This window comes from Chiloscyllium plagiosum, chromosome 25 (genome assembly GCF_004010195.1).
Source record: "Chiloscyllium plagiosum isolate BGI_BamShark_2017 chromosome 25, ASM401019v2, whole genome shotgun sequence".
NCBI lineage: Eukaryota > Metazoa > Chordata > Chondrichthyes > Orectolobiformes > Hemiscylliidae > Chiloscyllium > Chiloscyllium plagiosum.
Window position 1 is genome coordinate 26,913,006 of NC_057734.1, and position 14,802 is coordinate 26,927,807.

At 39.7% G+C, this 14,802-nt stretch overlaps 1 long non-coding RNA gene across 1 annotated transcript in view; it reads right to left on the reverse strand.

The window, feature by feature from the left end:
* Window positions 1-898: 898 nt before the first annotated feature.
* The window catches only part of LOC122562693, a 27,020-nt gene continuing 13,116 nt past the window's right edge, over window positions 899-14,802 (reverse strand). The window contains exons 2-3 of the long non-coding RNA XR_006315389.1: window positions 11,869-12,990; window positions 899-2,214 (exon numbers count right to left, since the gene is read on the reverse strand). This is a non-coding gene — a long non-coding RNA (uncharacterized LOC122562693). The remainder of the gene's footprint in view (window positions 2,215-11,868; window positions 12,991-14,802) is intronic.

Here is a 14,802-nt window from a genome sequence, read left to right on the forward strand (position 1 = left end):
TATGCCTTCTCTTTCAATTTGATAGCCTCCCTTATTTCCTTAGACACCCATGGAAGATTACCCTTTTCTTACAGTCCTTCCTTTTCACCGGAATATACTTTTGCTGAGCACTTAGAAAAATTGCTTTAAAAGTCCTCCACTGATCGTCAACTGTCCCACCTTAAAGTCTTTGTTTCCAGCCTACTTTAGCCTAAGCTTCATTGAAGAGTTTATAACTGTATTACTGCAAAATAGAGTTTTAAAAGATCATCAAATAAAGAAACGTGTATGTGTACATTGAATTTAAAACAGTAGTGGTGAATGCAGGCATGCAAGCTTAAGAAACAGCAGATTACAAGCATTATTGAGATGATACAGAACTAAAACAACTTCACAGTAATAAGAATTAAGAACACCATTGAGAAGAAATAGAAAAAGACATAACACTTTCACAGAGATCCAAGGTCAGAGAAGCACCATAAAGATTCAAGATTGGACATCAATGCTTAAAGTACAGCACTGCCTGAAAATTGAACACTACTTACGAAACTAAGCAGATTAATAAGCAGTCATATTCAGTGGGTCTGATCACGAATTATGTTTTTAATCATGTTAGGGCCTGACCAGACTGTCCCGAAAGTATATTTTGGAGATAGCAAAGTTTATAGATTTTAAAAGTCAAGTGTATGGTGCTGGGTTCCAGATATGATTTGATTGGTCAACCAGTAAGCTTTATTCAAAGCATATTTTATTTTTACAATGCAGTTAAAATAAAAAAAGGCATAACTTTATTCTATTGAAATACTGAACAAGATAATGTATTATTTATCCACTAGTCATCAACTGTTCCAATATATGCAGTGTCCCAGAAACACACCCTTGGCAAAGGCAGTTTAACATCATCGTTATTATTCTCCCAGACCAGTAGAAAGAAACAATCTGTCTCTTTTGTTGTTTAAGAGGAAGCCTCTCTGACTAAAACTTTCCTCTAATAGCAGAACATATCTCTTAAAGGTACAGTATCATCACAATGAACATAATATTTTAAAGGGTACAGATACTGTTGAAGATGTCTTAAAAACTTCTGATCATTACTCAATTTAAGAAATTTGACTCAGTCCTTCAGCTCCAGCAGCCAGTAAAACCCTCCAAAGCAAAATGAAAATTCTATTGGTCTGTGTGAACTTGAGTCCATCGACTCATGATTCATTTGTCTTACTTTAAAGAAAAGGGAGAACTCAAAGAGGTTTACCAACTACCGATCTGAAGGAGATATTTCAGCACCACTGTGATAACTCCCCTCTGTAAGCGAAACAGACCAGAATATATCTGTTAAAGGCAGAGTAGTGTCACAATCAACATAACATTAAAGAGGGTACAGATACTTTTGAAAATGTCTTAAAAACTTCTGATTATTACTCAGTTTAAGAACTGGTAAAATCCTTGAAAAAGCAAGATTGAACAGAAGAGTTCAATTTCCAGGGAAATTGGTAAATAATTTCATTAATGGCCTCTACAGATTAAGGAAAACTGACTGTAGAGCTTTGAAATCAGAATTAATTAAAGAGAAAATTATTGTTGGATTTATTGATCAAACTTTATAAGCTTTTCTACAGTTCAAGTAAGAGTTAACTTTGGAGAAAACAATACGGGTTGTGTAGGAGGCAAAAACCAGAAAGAGTCAAAGACATCATGAGAGATGAAGACCTACCTAGGAGAACAACAGGGTCCATTCATTTTATAAAGTGAGGAAATTCTAAAGAGGCACTTGACAAGTCAATACTATGACTAAACCAAACACAGATACAATGAACCAATGTCAGTACAGTGGAATAAGAAGGCCTCACAGGCACAGAAAATGTTCAAACATGACAAAGGAATATTACATTTGTTGAACTGTAAGACGATGTTTGGAGAAGGGTCAATGGATTCAAAATATTAACCATGCTTTCTCTTCACAGATGTTAGCAGACCTGTTGAGTTTCTCTAGCAATGTCTGTTTACTGTCAATTTTGAGTTTGATGTAGGAGCGAGTGTTATTGTCCTAAAGTGAATTCAAAGTTAAGATTCTTCCAAATAAAGTAGAGGACAAATTAGATGTACAAGGAATGTTGCCCATGTGAAGGATATCTAACAGATAGAACATCAAGTGGAGAAATGGTATTTGAATCAGGTCCAACAAACCTCAAGATTTATCTTCCTCCAAGTTGGTGCATTCTGGGAAAATTGTGCAATCTGATAAATAGAGAAGAATAAAATGTTAAGATGGTTCCAGTCGGAAATGTAATATAAGTTTGGAGTGGTTTACTGAAAAAAAATTCAAAGAATTTACAAAAGCCTCCAAACTACATATAAATAGGAAAAATGACATCAGCTTTATTCCAGTTAAAGAGGTAGAATAAAAAGGAAGTAGGATGTAATGTTTGAAATAAGTGTTGTGAAACATAATGGAGGCATATGATATTATGTGGTAACACAATGGTAAAAATATAACTTTGTTTAACCAACATTTACAATATTTTCCATTGTAACATTGGTTTCTGTGGACAAACTTTTTTTTATCACAAAGAGTTGGATTCTTAGTTTGTGTAAAGATCAGAGAAAGAAAGAAATATTTCCAGAATGTTCTCCTCTAAGGTTCAGCCAGTCTCATTTTCCATTTGTAACATGTTTTTTGAGAAAGGTGGAGTCTCTCTGTGTGACCAATATGTAAAGGTAAACAGCAGAACAAATACATGACAAATAATTTAATTTATTTTTCATGAAGAAGAGAAACACATCCTCTTATATTTTTTCCTGTTGTTTGATAGTTTCATAGTAATAGAAGCAGGAGTAGGCCATTTGGCCCGTCAAGCCTGCTCTCTCACTCATTAAGATCATGTCTGACCTATCCATCATCTCAGCTCCTCCTCGCATAACCCTCAATTCCCCTATCATGCAAAAACCCATTCAGCTATTTCTTGACTTTATTTAATGAAGTTGCCTCTATTGCTTCCTAGGGCACAGAATTCCATAGATTCCTCACTGTCTGGGAAAAGACTGTCTGTCCTAAACCTATTCCCCCTAGTCTTGAGGCCATGTGCCCTGGTTCTAGTCTTGCCCAGTGGAAACAACTTGCTTGCCTCTATCTTACCTATCCCTTTCATAATTTTATGTTTTTACATGATCCCCTCTCATTCTTCTAAATTCTAGAGAGTACTGATCCAGACAGCTCAATCTCTCCTCATAGGGTAACCCTCTCATCTCCAGAATCAACCTGGTGAACCTCCTCTGCCCCACCTCCAAAGCCAGTATATCTTTCCTCAAGTAAGGAGACCAAGAACTGCGCACAATACGCCTGATGCAACCTCGCCAATACCTTGCAGCAGAACCTCCCTGCTCTTAAATTCAATCCTCTAGCATTGAAAGCCCATATTCTGTTTGCTTTCCTGATTACCTGTTACACCTGCAAATCAATTCCTAGCACTCCTAAGTCCCTCTGTGCAACAGCATGCTGCAATCTTTCACCATTTAAATAATACTCTGACCTACTATTTTTACTTTCAACATGAATAACCTCAAATTTACCAATTTTGTACTCTGTCTGCCAGATCCTTGCCCACTCACTTAACCTATCTAAATCCCTCTGCAGACCCACCACATCCTCTGCACAGTTTGCCTTTCAAGTGTCATCAGCAAATATGGATACGTTACACTCAGTCTCCTCTTCCACATCATTTATATAAATAATAAACAGTTGCAGGCCCAACACTCACCCCTGTGGCACCCCACTCGCCACTGATCTCCAACCAGAGAAACACCCACTTATCACAACTCTCTGCTTTCTAATGGTTAACCAATCCTCTATCCATGTTAGTACATACCTTGCAACTCCTTGCATTCTTATCTTATGGATGAGTCTTCTATGTGGCATCTTAATGAATGCCTTGTATTTGAAAATCCAAGTATACAACATCCACCTGTTCCCCTCCATCCACCATGCTTGTTACATCCTCAAAGAACTCCAATAAGTTTGCCAAACATGACTTTTTCTTCTTGAATCCATGCTCTGTCTGCCTGATGGTACCCTTTCCATCAAAGACAGCTCGCTATTTCTTCTTTAAAGATAGCCTCCAGCATTTTCCCAATTACAGATGTTAAGCTAATTGGCCTATAGTTACCTGCCTTTTGCCTACACCCTTTTTTAAACAGCGGCGTGACATTAACTGTCTTCCAGTCTACCGGGACCTGCCCGGGGTGCAGTGAATTTTTATAAATTGCTATTAACGCATCTACTTTAACCTCTGCCATTTCTTTCAGCACCCTGGGATGCATTCCATCAAGACCAGGGTACTTATATACCTTTAGACCCTCAAGTGTACTTAACATTACACCTTTAGTGACTACATTTGAATTGAGGTCCTCATCTCCCATTGTATCCTTAGCATCCTACTTTGGCACATTAGACACATCTTCCATTGTGAAGCCTGACATTAAATAGTTATTCAAGGCCTCAGCCATTTCAGCATTACCCAATATTAATTCCCCTTTCTCATTCTGCAAGGGACCTATGTCCACATTAGCCACCCTTTTCCACTTTATATATTTTCCTACCTGTTTTTATATTCTGTGTTAGTTTGCATTGTTAATCTATCTTGCCTTTCATTCTTGCTTGCTTTGTGGTTCTTTATTGCTTTTTAAAGTTTTTCCAATCTTCCTGTTTCCCACTACTCTTGGCTACTTTCAGAGCCTGAGCTTTTAATTGGAAGCCTTCCTTTATTTCCTTGGTTATCCAAGGCTAGCTCTTCCCTCCCTTGCTATCCTTTCTATCAAGTTGACTGAACCTACATACATTTCTAAGTAAACATTTTTGCTGAGCCATTTATTATTACTCATAGTAAATGTTAATTATTCTTTAAATTTTACAATATTTATCATGAACTTGCAATTGACCAATCAAGTTTTGTTACTTGTGTGTCAATTTCAGAGGCAATCCTAAAGCTTGGCAAGAGGGAAATGAACAATTGGCCTGGATATATAGCTTGGTTGCAGTATAGGAATTGGTCCATGGTTGATAGAAACTGCAATTATTTCACTAATACCTGCTGTTTCTGGTATCACCATTGTCTTTGAGTGAAGAGGAAGAAAGTGAATTGGGATAAAGGGTTAGAGGAAGGCGAGGGTTTATATGTTTCTGGAATTTTTTTAATACAGTATAGGAACAAGATGTGCACAAAGCATAGTTTTGCTGCTCCATGTCAATTACTTGTCAGTGGATAATGTTTTTTCTCTATTAATCAAGTATGGCAAGGTTTATAAGGATTTGTCTCAGTGAAGCAAAGGGGTGCAATTCAAAAGTGTGCAGCTTTACGGCACTGGACTGACAGATACATGAACAGTTTGTTTTGTATCCCTAAGATGATTTTGACAGAGGAGGGACGGTTAGGTTAGTGATGAGTCAGGTCACAGTGACAAACAGACGGAGATCAGATGTTCAGAAGTCACAGTGTACAGAAGTCTGCTATTTAAAACTGAACACAATAATCCAGATTGGGGTCAGAAAAACAAATGTAACTTCTTCCCTTTGTGTTCTGATCCATTTTCAGAATCATTGAATTGAGAAAGAACCCATTTAGCCCATAAATTACTTTACACCTCCACAGTTTCTATTCTTTTACCATTACAAAAATAACTTGATGACTTTCTTGGATGTAAAGTGCAGATTACCGCACTTCCCCATTTTTAATCTGTCACAACTTTTTACACTTTTGCTCAGTCACTCCTCAAAGAATCATGCTGCGATCAGGCAATGCAGCAACATTTTATTCCAGCGCCACCTAGAGGACACTTTAGAATGACAAGAGGCCAGAAAAGAAATAACATTGGAGGAGTATTCCTCCGGAAGGCAGAAAGGATGTTTGGGATGCTGTGTGTTGCTCTATAAACTTACTAAATCTATAAATCTTCCTGTATACTCCTCTGTGACTTATCTGACACCTGACCTGGACGATTGCAGTCTACTGATCTGTGTGTTAATGTGTTGTGTTTTGAGCAGCAATGTGAAAATAGGAAGCTTCAGTTAAGTAGGTGACCCACTGGAACTCCCAGGAGGGCTTTCTAGGTATCGCATGGTTTACTCTTTGGATGGAACTTTCACTTTTTCCAGACTCTCAGGCTAACAGCAATTCCAAGTGTCAAGCTGATTTCAGCTGTTGACTGTGAACACTAAGGGGTGAAGTCTATTTGTGGAGGGATTACCCCAGTTCTGAGGGTCACTAGACCTGAAACATTAACTCTGAATCTCTTTCCACGGATGCTGCCAGACTTGCTGAGCTTTTCCAGCAATTTCTGTTTTTGTTTCAGAAAAGTACAGGACCTGTTGCTCTTAACTTTGTTGTGAGAAGATTATTGGGATCTATATTCAAGGATAGAATAACTGGGTAACAGCAACTTTTAAATGGTGAGTCATATTGAATAAACCATATTGGATTTTATTAAGGAAGGTGTTGAAGTTGAAGGTGGGGAAATGTTTATGGCAGAAGAGGACAGGCTAGGGTTTACATATATATTCAATTTGAAAGAACAGGATGAGTGCAGGCTTATAAATTTCTAAACAGCAGGGCCTTGATTACTTAATGTATTTTTCAGTGACTTAGAAACTTCTATGGTCATATATCCAAGTCTACCAATGACATGTTGGAATGCTGATCTAATCAACCGTTTGAAAGTGAGGAAAAAATTACAAAGAAACATTGATAGATTAAGTGAGTATGGCAACCTGAAACAGAGGTAAATGTGGGATCATCTGTTTTGGATCAAAAACAAGAGATTAAAAAATAAATAAATGGCAGAAAGTTAAGAGCAGTAAAGCTAGGAGGATTTTAGGATCTATGTGCATGTACTACTAAAATTGAGTAATCAAATGCAAAATATAATCGAAAAGGTTAATGGGAAATTTGTCTCTGAAGCTTGTTTTTTTCACAGCTAGTGGAGTACAAGGCAAAGCACAAGTTTATGCCTCTTTCCAGATCTAATCTCTCCTGGAATAGAGAGCCAGCCTTTGGCCTATGGCTATAGTTTGGGGAATGCCACTTTTATCCAGTTAATTGACCAAGAAATTCTCCTGATCCTACTGTCTGCCAAAGTGCAATTGGAAAGATTACATATTGATAATCAATCTATCTGTCTGGCCACCTTACTTGTCCAAAGAATCCTGTCGTGGAACACATGTCCAGAGCTTTTGGCTCAGAGGCAGGGACACTGCCCAATGCAAGATGGCCTAATAACAAAATGCAGAAGGGTTGTGAACTGCATGTTAAACAATGCTTTGTAAATGGGATTAAAAACTCCCAGGCTGATCCTGCCACATGACCATCTGTGTTCCTGAAAATTCTGTGATTTGGCAAAGGCCAGAATAATGGGGATACAACCTTTACCTTATGCCTCCTGTGTCCATTCTCAGTTAGAATCTCTGTTGCAGTCTTTGGGAAGTGGAGTTGGTGTGTTTCTGTCAGACATTGTTATGTAATCCTACCCCCATAAACATAGCTAGAATAGCATTTGGCCACACATCCTTGACAATAGGAAACAATGAGAATATTGTTTTTTGCAAAATTAAATCAAGGTGTAATAAAACACAAACTATGATATACAGTGTTTTATGTTCTGGATTCTAATTAGCTCAGGAGTTGTCGGTTTACTAGAACTACTCAGCAGATCGCACAGAATCTGTGGACAACAAAATAAAATTAATGTTTTAGATTGGGACCTTGGGTTCATGTCACACTACAGGTAACCCTACTGCACTGTACACTCTCTCACACACGCACACACATTCTTACATACTCACACTTGCAGACCCTCTCTCATACACAAGCTCTCTCTCATACGCACATACATCATCCACACTCACACCTAAGCATGCACCCTCTCATCGAGTACCCCATTACACTCTCACATACACACTTTATCACGCTTGCACACATGCAAACACATACTCTCACGTACACTCACACTCACATGCACACATTCACTCTGTCTCTCCTGCACGCGCGCACACATACAAGTTTATGGGGTAAATTTGAATTTGCAGAATTATGTTTGCAGATACATTCTATTTTGCTCAAAAAATGTAGAATCAGCAAGCAGTCAATGCAGGCAGTGAATTTATGTAATATTTGTAAATTCCACTTGGGAAATAGAACCAGTCTGACTCAAGATTGGTCTGACTCACACCTTTAATGCATTGTCAGAGCTGAGATGTCACCTTTTGTTATAAAACCTTAAATTATCTTGAGAATGTGACTGTAAATGTAAGAAGTGTAAAATGTTGGTTAGGCCACTTTTGTAATATGGCAAGCAATTCTAGTCTCCTTCCTATCGAAAGGATGTTGCGAAACTTAGAGTCATAGAGATGTACAGCATGGAAACAGAGTCTTCGGTCCAACCTGTGGGATATAGGTAAAGTAGTGTTACTTCTGCAATCATAATTACTTATGCAAGGTAAATGAACTCACACCAGTGTATAATTGTTTCAGCCAAGAGCTGAGTCAACAAGAATGAAAACTATGTGAAGGAAATACATAATTGTTTTTGTATTAGCTAAAATGTGCATACAAGAATGAAATATGCCTGCAAACAATGGTAGATGTTACAGACAAATAGATAAGGTGCTGTGAGGGGAGGGGGTTAAGCTAGATATGCCTGTACAAACAGTAGTAATAAGTATCTATTTCCCGCTTCTGCAAAAACAAGAACAAACCACAAGCACAAAGTCATGAAGTCATAAGATCATAACAAGTGAGGGAAGCAGATGGCAGTGAAGGAGGATACACCTAACAATGGACCATGGCAGGATGTGGTCAAACAGCCTTGTGAGGCCAGCAATAAGCATATTGTCACAGACAAGGCCGGATAAGGCAAGAGATGAACAAGAGTAATGGGCGCCGGTCTTAGAGAAGTGGGAGATGTAAACAGGGGAGGAGCAATGGGAGGATGGAATAGGAATGAATTATATAAATGTCGTGTAGTTGAATTCAGTGTGTGGGTGACTGCCTTTGTATACAGTAGACATCACACCCCTCTTGAAAGAGCCAAATAAATGACACTAGTGATTCAGATCTTGTCTTGGACTGAAATTATTGAAGTGAGTGAGCTTCGTTTCTCACAAACCCGTCCATGCCGACCAGATATCCCAACCCAATCTAGTCCCACCTGCCAGCACCCGGCCCATATCCCTCCAAGCCCTTCCTATTCATACTTGAAAGGGTTCAGAAAAGATTTACAAGATGTTGCCTGGGTTGGAGGCTTTGAGCTGTAGGGAGAGGCTGAATAGGCTGGGGCTGAGGCTGTTTTCCCTGGAGTGTTGAAGGCTAAGGGGTGACCTAAGAGGTTTATAAGATCATGAGGGGCATGGATTGGATAAATAGACAAAATCTTTTATCTGGGGTGGTGGAGTCCATAACTAGAGGGCACAGGTTTAGGGTGATGGAGGAAAATTGACCTAAGGGGCAAATTTTTCATGCAGAAGGTGGTGCATGTATGGAATGAGCTGCCAGAGGAAGTGGTGGAAGCTGGTACAATTGCAGAGTTTGGAGGGATATGGGTCAAGTGCTGGCAATTGGGACTAGATTGGGTTGGAATATCTGGTCAGCATGGACGACTTGGACTGAAGGGTCTGTTTCTATGCTATACATCTCAATGACTCTATGACTTTATCTGCAGTGCTCACTTTCACTTCAGTCCAACATCGGCTCCTCCCAATCATGTTTCAAATTGAGCACCTTTCACCAGAACAAAATGTGGGGTTGCATTTTCTGAGGAGTGGCAATCTCATGCAGTGGCCACTCTAGCCCTTCTATTTTTACAAAAAAGAGAACTCCATAATTATGGGAAGAGATTCTGCTCAAGGTTCCCTCAGAAGTGCAGAGCCATAATTCCATTCTTACCATTCTCTCATAGCTCAGGGCTGTCAAAGGAAGACAAACCACGTACTCTTTTCACAGCAATCTGCTGCCACATTCTGACATTAAATGACCTTGACAGTCACTTTGACTGCTGCTGTCAAAGTGTAAGTACATAAGGTAAGTGGGATGCTCAGGTGCTATGAAAGTAGGATGCCAGACATAGAAAGAAAAACAGTTGGCCATGTAAGTTGGATACTGGGTGATAGAGTGCTAGGTCAGTAAGATTCCAATGAGATTGTACATCAGCTGGGGAGGGAGTATGATCTCATGGGTAGGATGCCAGATGAGTGCAGGATAGGATGCCAGATTAGTATGTTGCCAACTTAGCAGGGTGCGAGACATCCAGGGTGTCAGCTGGGTAAGGTGCTAACTCAGGAGAATGTAGGCCAGGTGCATGCTTTGTCAGGTAGGACATCAAGTAAGTAGAGTTCCAGATACATAGGGTGCCACGTGGGTAGGTGTCAGCTGGATCAGACATCATGACAAGGAGGTGGGGTGCCAAGGTGCAAGGTAAATGAAGCAGTACTTAGTGTAGGTTGAAGGTGGTGGTAGAAATTGGGTCTGGCAGGTGAGGGACGGTCAGGATGAGCGGTGTCCAACAGATCAGTAGAGAATGGTTATGTGCCAATCTGGATCCAGGAAGGCAGCAAGGTTGCCAAGTTGCAACCCCCCCTCCAGCTGCAAGGGTGTGCACTGGGGGAAGGGTGTGTTCAGGTCTGGTCTAGCAGGGATGGGTATGTATGGTCTGAGGCAGGTATTGTTGGACGAATGTGATGGACATTTTTGGGTCAGCTTATTAGTTACTTGGGAGTTAGATTGTGTTTTCCAGCAACACATTTCCAGCTCTGATCTCCAGCATCTGCAGACCTCACTTTCTCCTATGTATGGTCTGAGGCAGGTATTGTTGGACGAATGTGATGGACATTTTTGGGTCAGCTTATTAGTTACTTGGGAGTTAGATTGTGTATTTAGTAGTCTACCTTTTCCTAACAATTTCATTTAATTTCATTAGAATCCTGTGAAATCACTGATTTAAATGGAGACTTTTGGAGGATTCCATGTGTACACGAATAGCCCAGCAGAATCTTCAATATCCCTTTGGCTTGTGCTAGGGAATCTGCAGCATGCCCTGTGTGCAAACACAGCTATATTGGATTTTCTGGACCAAATATTTCAGAATGCAAAGGTCACAAAAGATGCAGCTAGCAATGAAAAGAAGGAAGTTAAATAAAACATAAAAGTGTCAAATAACAGGATATAGATGATTCTTTGTTAACTCAATCTAGATAAACAGCAATGGAAAGGTTTTGCAACTCGTGGGAGATGTGATAAGAATCTTGATCAAAGAAGATTAACAAAAATGTTGCACTGCCTCCTGGTTGGATGGCAGCACCTCTGTCCAATGTGGGCATGGCCCACACACTCACATACTGGGAAGCAAAACAGCTGGGCAGACCATGCATTATTCCAAGCTTCCCACTGACCAGATTGTAACTTGGAGTAATTGGAGATGGAGGAATCACAACCATCTCCATCCTTAACAATGGGGGAGCCAAACGACTCAGTGCAAAAGACAAAGCTCAAGGATTTGCATCCATCTTCAGCCAAAGGTGCCAAATGGATGGCCTGTTGCTAGGATCTCCAGCATCATAGTCAGTTTGATTTATTTTATGGCATTAAGGAATTGCTGAAAGCATGGATATAGAAAGAGGTATTTTCCTTAACATGTCAGCTGACAGAATGGAGATGTATATTCCAGAGTGAAACACAGCTCTAACTAAGCTGCTTGAGTACAGCTACAACACTGGCATCTACCCAATAAACTGTCCAGGTTGTCTGATCCTCCCCCCAAAAAGAACAAATCCAATCTGGCCAATTACAGCCTTAACAGTCTATTTTTCAGTCAGTGGCAAAACAATAAACAATGCTATCAAATGGCACTTACTTAGTAATAACCTGTTTAATTGATGTTCAGTTTGGATTCCACCAAGGTCACAATTTCTGGCAGTGTTACACTTTTGTTGCAACCCTGAACAAAATAACTGAGCTTCAGAGATGACATTGTGGCTGTTGGAGACCAATCATTTTAGCTCCAACATCTTTGTAAGAAGTTTGGAGAATAGTATTCTCCACAGACCATCTCCAGCTGCTTCAAAGACCTTCTTTCTACGATGAGGCCGGAAGTGAAGACATTAGCTGATGATTGTATAATATCCAGAACCATTTGTGACATCCCATGCTGAAACTGCCAAATGTCCATTGTGATGTAAGGTGTGTAATAAATATCATTTAGTTTAGAGTTTTTTTTTTAAACTTCTGGCATACAAAGGTATTTTATGTGATCTCTTCATATCCTTCCTATCAATTAAGCAGTTGTCATTTCTCCACATTGAACTTTATCTGTGACTTCTTTGTCTATTCTGTCAACTAGTCTAATCTTTAGAAAATCTACACTGTCTTCCACACAATTCAGAATGCTTCCAAGTTTTGCTTCATCTGCAAGCATTGTAATTACCTCCTGTACAAGAAAGGCTAGGTCATTAATGTATGTTAGGGAAAGCAAAGAAAGGCAAATGCTGTCATCTTTTAACTTTTTGCAAATTTGCTTTAGTGCTATCCAGAAATGATAGCAACGATTTAGGTTGTTTTCACAGCTTTTCGAAAGTTAATTTCACTCTGAGTTATAGTATATTTAGTCATCACTGCCTTAATTGCTCATGGATTATTTTGGCCTGTAGTGGTTTGTAAAGATGCTTTCAGTTCTTTCTGACATTTCCCTGTTTTGATTTGCTTTTGGTAATAAGAACTGTCCTGTCTGGAATTCTGCTTGAAGTTGGACTTTCCAGGAGCAGGTATTAATTTCGGTGTCTGTTTAAGCTTCCCAGTGGGTAGATATAAATAAACTGTGCTCTTCCAAGTTTGAACCATATTGCCAGGATCTTATTTTTGCTGTATGGAATGTGGTGTGATCCGTGGACAAGGGTGTCGCCTGTCGAATTTGACCAGAGCAGCAGAATCCACATGGTGAGTCCTTTGCAATAACTTCACCTTCTGGCAGGTTGTTGTTCTGTGGGATAGCAAGGAGTTAGTTATGGTTTCAGTTTTGCTCAGTGGAATCTTCAAAGCCATGGTGTCATCATGTTACAACTTCTCTTTAACGGAAATGCGCTAAACTCAAGGATTGATGGAACAACAATGTGGGATCTTTAGCTGAAGATAAGACCAGTCGAGTTAGCTGGAAGACCATAGATAGTACATGTAACACCAGCACCCACTATGTGTGGGCTAAGTAACAAGTCATGAAATAACACAGCACATCCTGTCAACATCATAGTGAATGACAACAGTTTAAAATTCACCTCTTAATGGTACATAGACATAGCTGCTGCCTCTTCTGTAAATTGGCACACAGTGCTACTTGTATGGTTCCTTGTTTTTAAAGGTAAAACATTTCTCTGATTCTATTTTCATGACTGAATAGGCTTTTTTCAAAAACCAAAGAGAATAGAATGTCACATATCTTTTATTTAAGTTAGGATGTGAGCATTTCTTGCAAAGCCAGCATTTACTGCACTCCCCTTATTCTGGGGAAGATAGAGTTCTCTGACTTTAGAATCTTAGAGTCATCCAGCACGGAAACAGACGCTTCAGCCCACTTGTCCATACCAACAAGATTCCTAAACTGAACTAATCCCGTTTGCCTACATTTTTCCCATCTAATCTTTTCCTATCCATGTATCTGTCCAAATGTTATAGTTGTACCTGTCTGTACTGTTCTGGCAGCTCGTTTGATAGAAGCAACACCCTCTCTGAAAACATTGCCCTTCAGGTCCCTTTTAAATCTTTCCAGCCTCACCTTAAATTGACTTCCTCTAGGTTTGGATTTCCCTGCCCTAATAAAAAGACCTTGGCTTTTTATTCAAAATCCTCCCTTGTTTCATTATCCTCTCATGAAATACCAAGGTATGTTTTAACGCTTTAAAGGCACCCATGTGAATTACATTTGGTAAATCAGGAAGACTTAGCATGGATTTGTAAAATGGAAATTGTGTTTAATAAGTGTGTTAGAATTCTTTGAAAGAGTAACATATGCTGTGAACAAACAGGAGCCCTTTGATGTACAGTGCTTGGATTTTCAGAAGGCATTTGACAAGGTTCCATGTATATGGTTACTGCACAAAGTAAGAGGTCATAGTGTAAGGGTAACATGATAGCATGGAGTGATGGTTGGCTGGCCGACAGAAAACAGAGTATGAGTAATTATGTCCTTTTCAGATTGACAACTGAAAGTACATTGTAAGTATGACATAGGAAGGATGTAGACTGATATGGATAGATTAAGTGACTGGCAGGTGGAGTATAATGTCAGAAAGTGTGATGTTACTCAGTTTGATAGAAAGAATAAAAAGCAGAGTATTATTTAAACGGAGAAGAACATATGGAATTCCAAGGTGTAAAGGGATGTAAGTGACTGAGTGCATGAGCCACAAATTGTCAGCACACTGATATGAGGGTAGGTGTGTTCTATACCTTTAAGAGAGAGGGGAAGATAGCAAGGACTGACCAAAAGCACAGAGTGCTGAACAAAGTAAAAAGCTGTTTTGGAAAATGTAGGGGGTGATGGATTCTCAGGGGAACGTAGCACGAACAGCCGAGTTTCTGGTGTTGAGACTGGCTCTAATGCAACGAGGGGTACGTCAGCTTCCAAGAGATCAATTGTGTTAGGGAATTCTGTAGTCTGAGGTACAGACAGACTTTTCTGTGGCCAGCAGAGAAAAAGCAGAATAGTGTGTTGTTTCCCTGGTGCCAGGATCAAGGATGTCTCAGAGAGGGTGCAGAATGTTCTCACGGGGGAGAGGGGCCAGCAGGAGGTCATTGT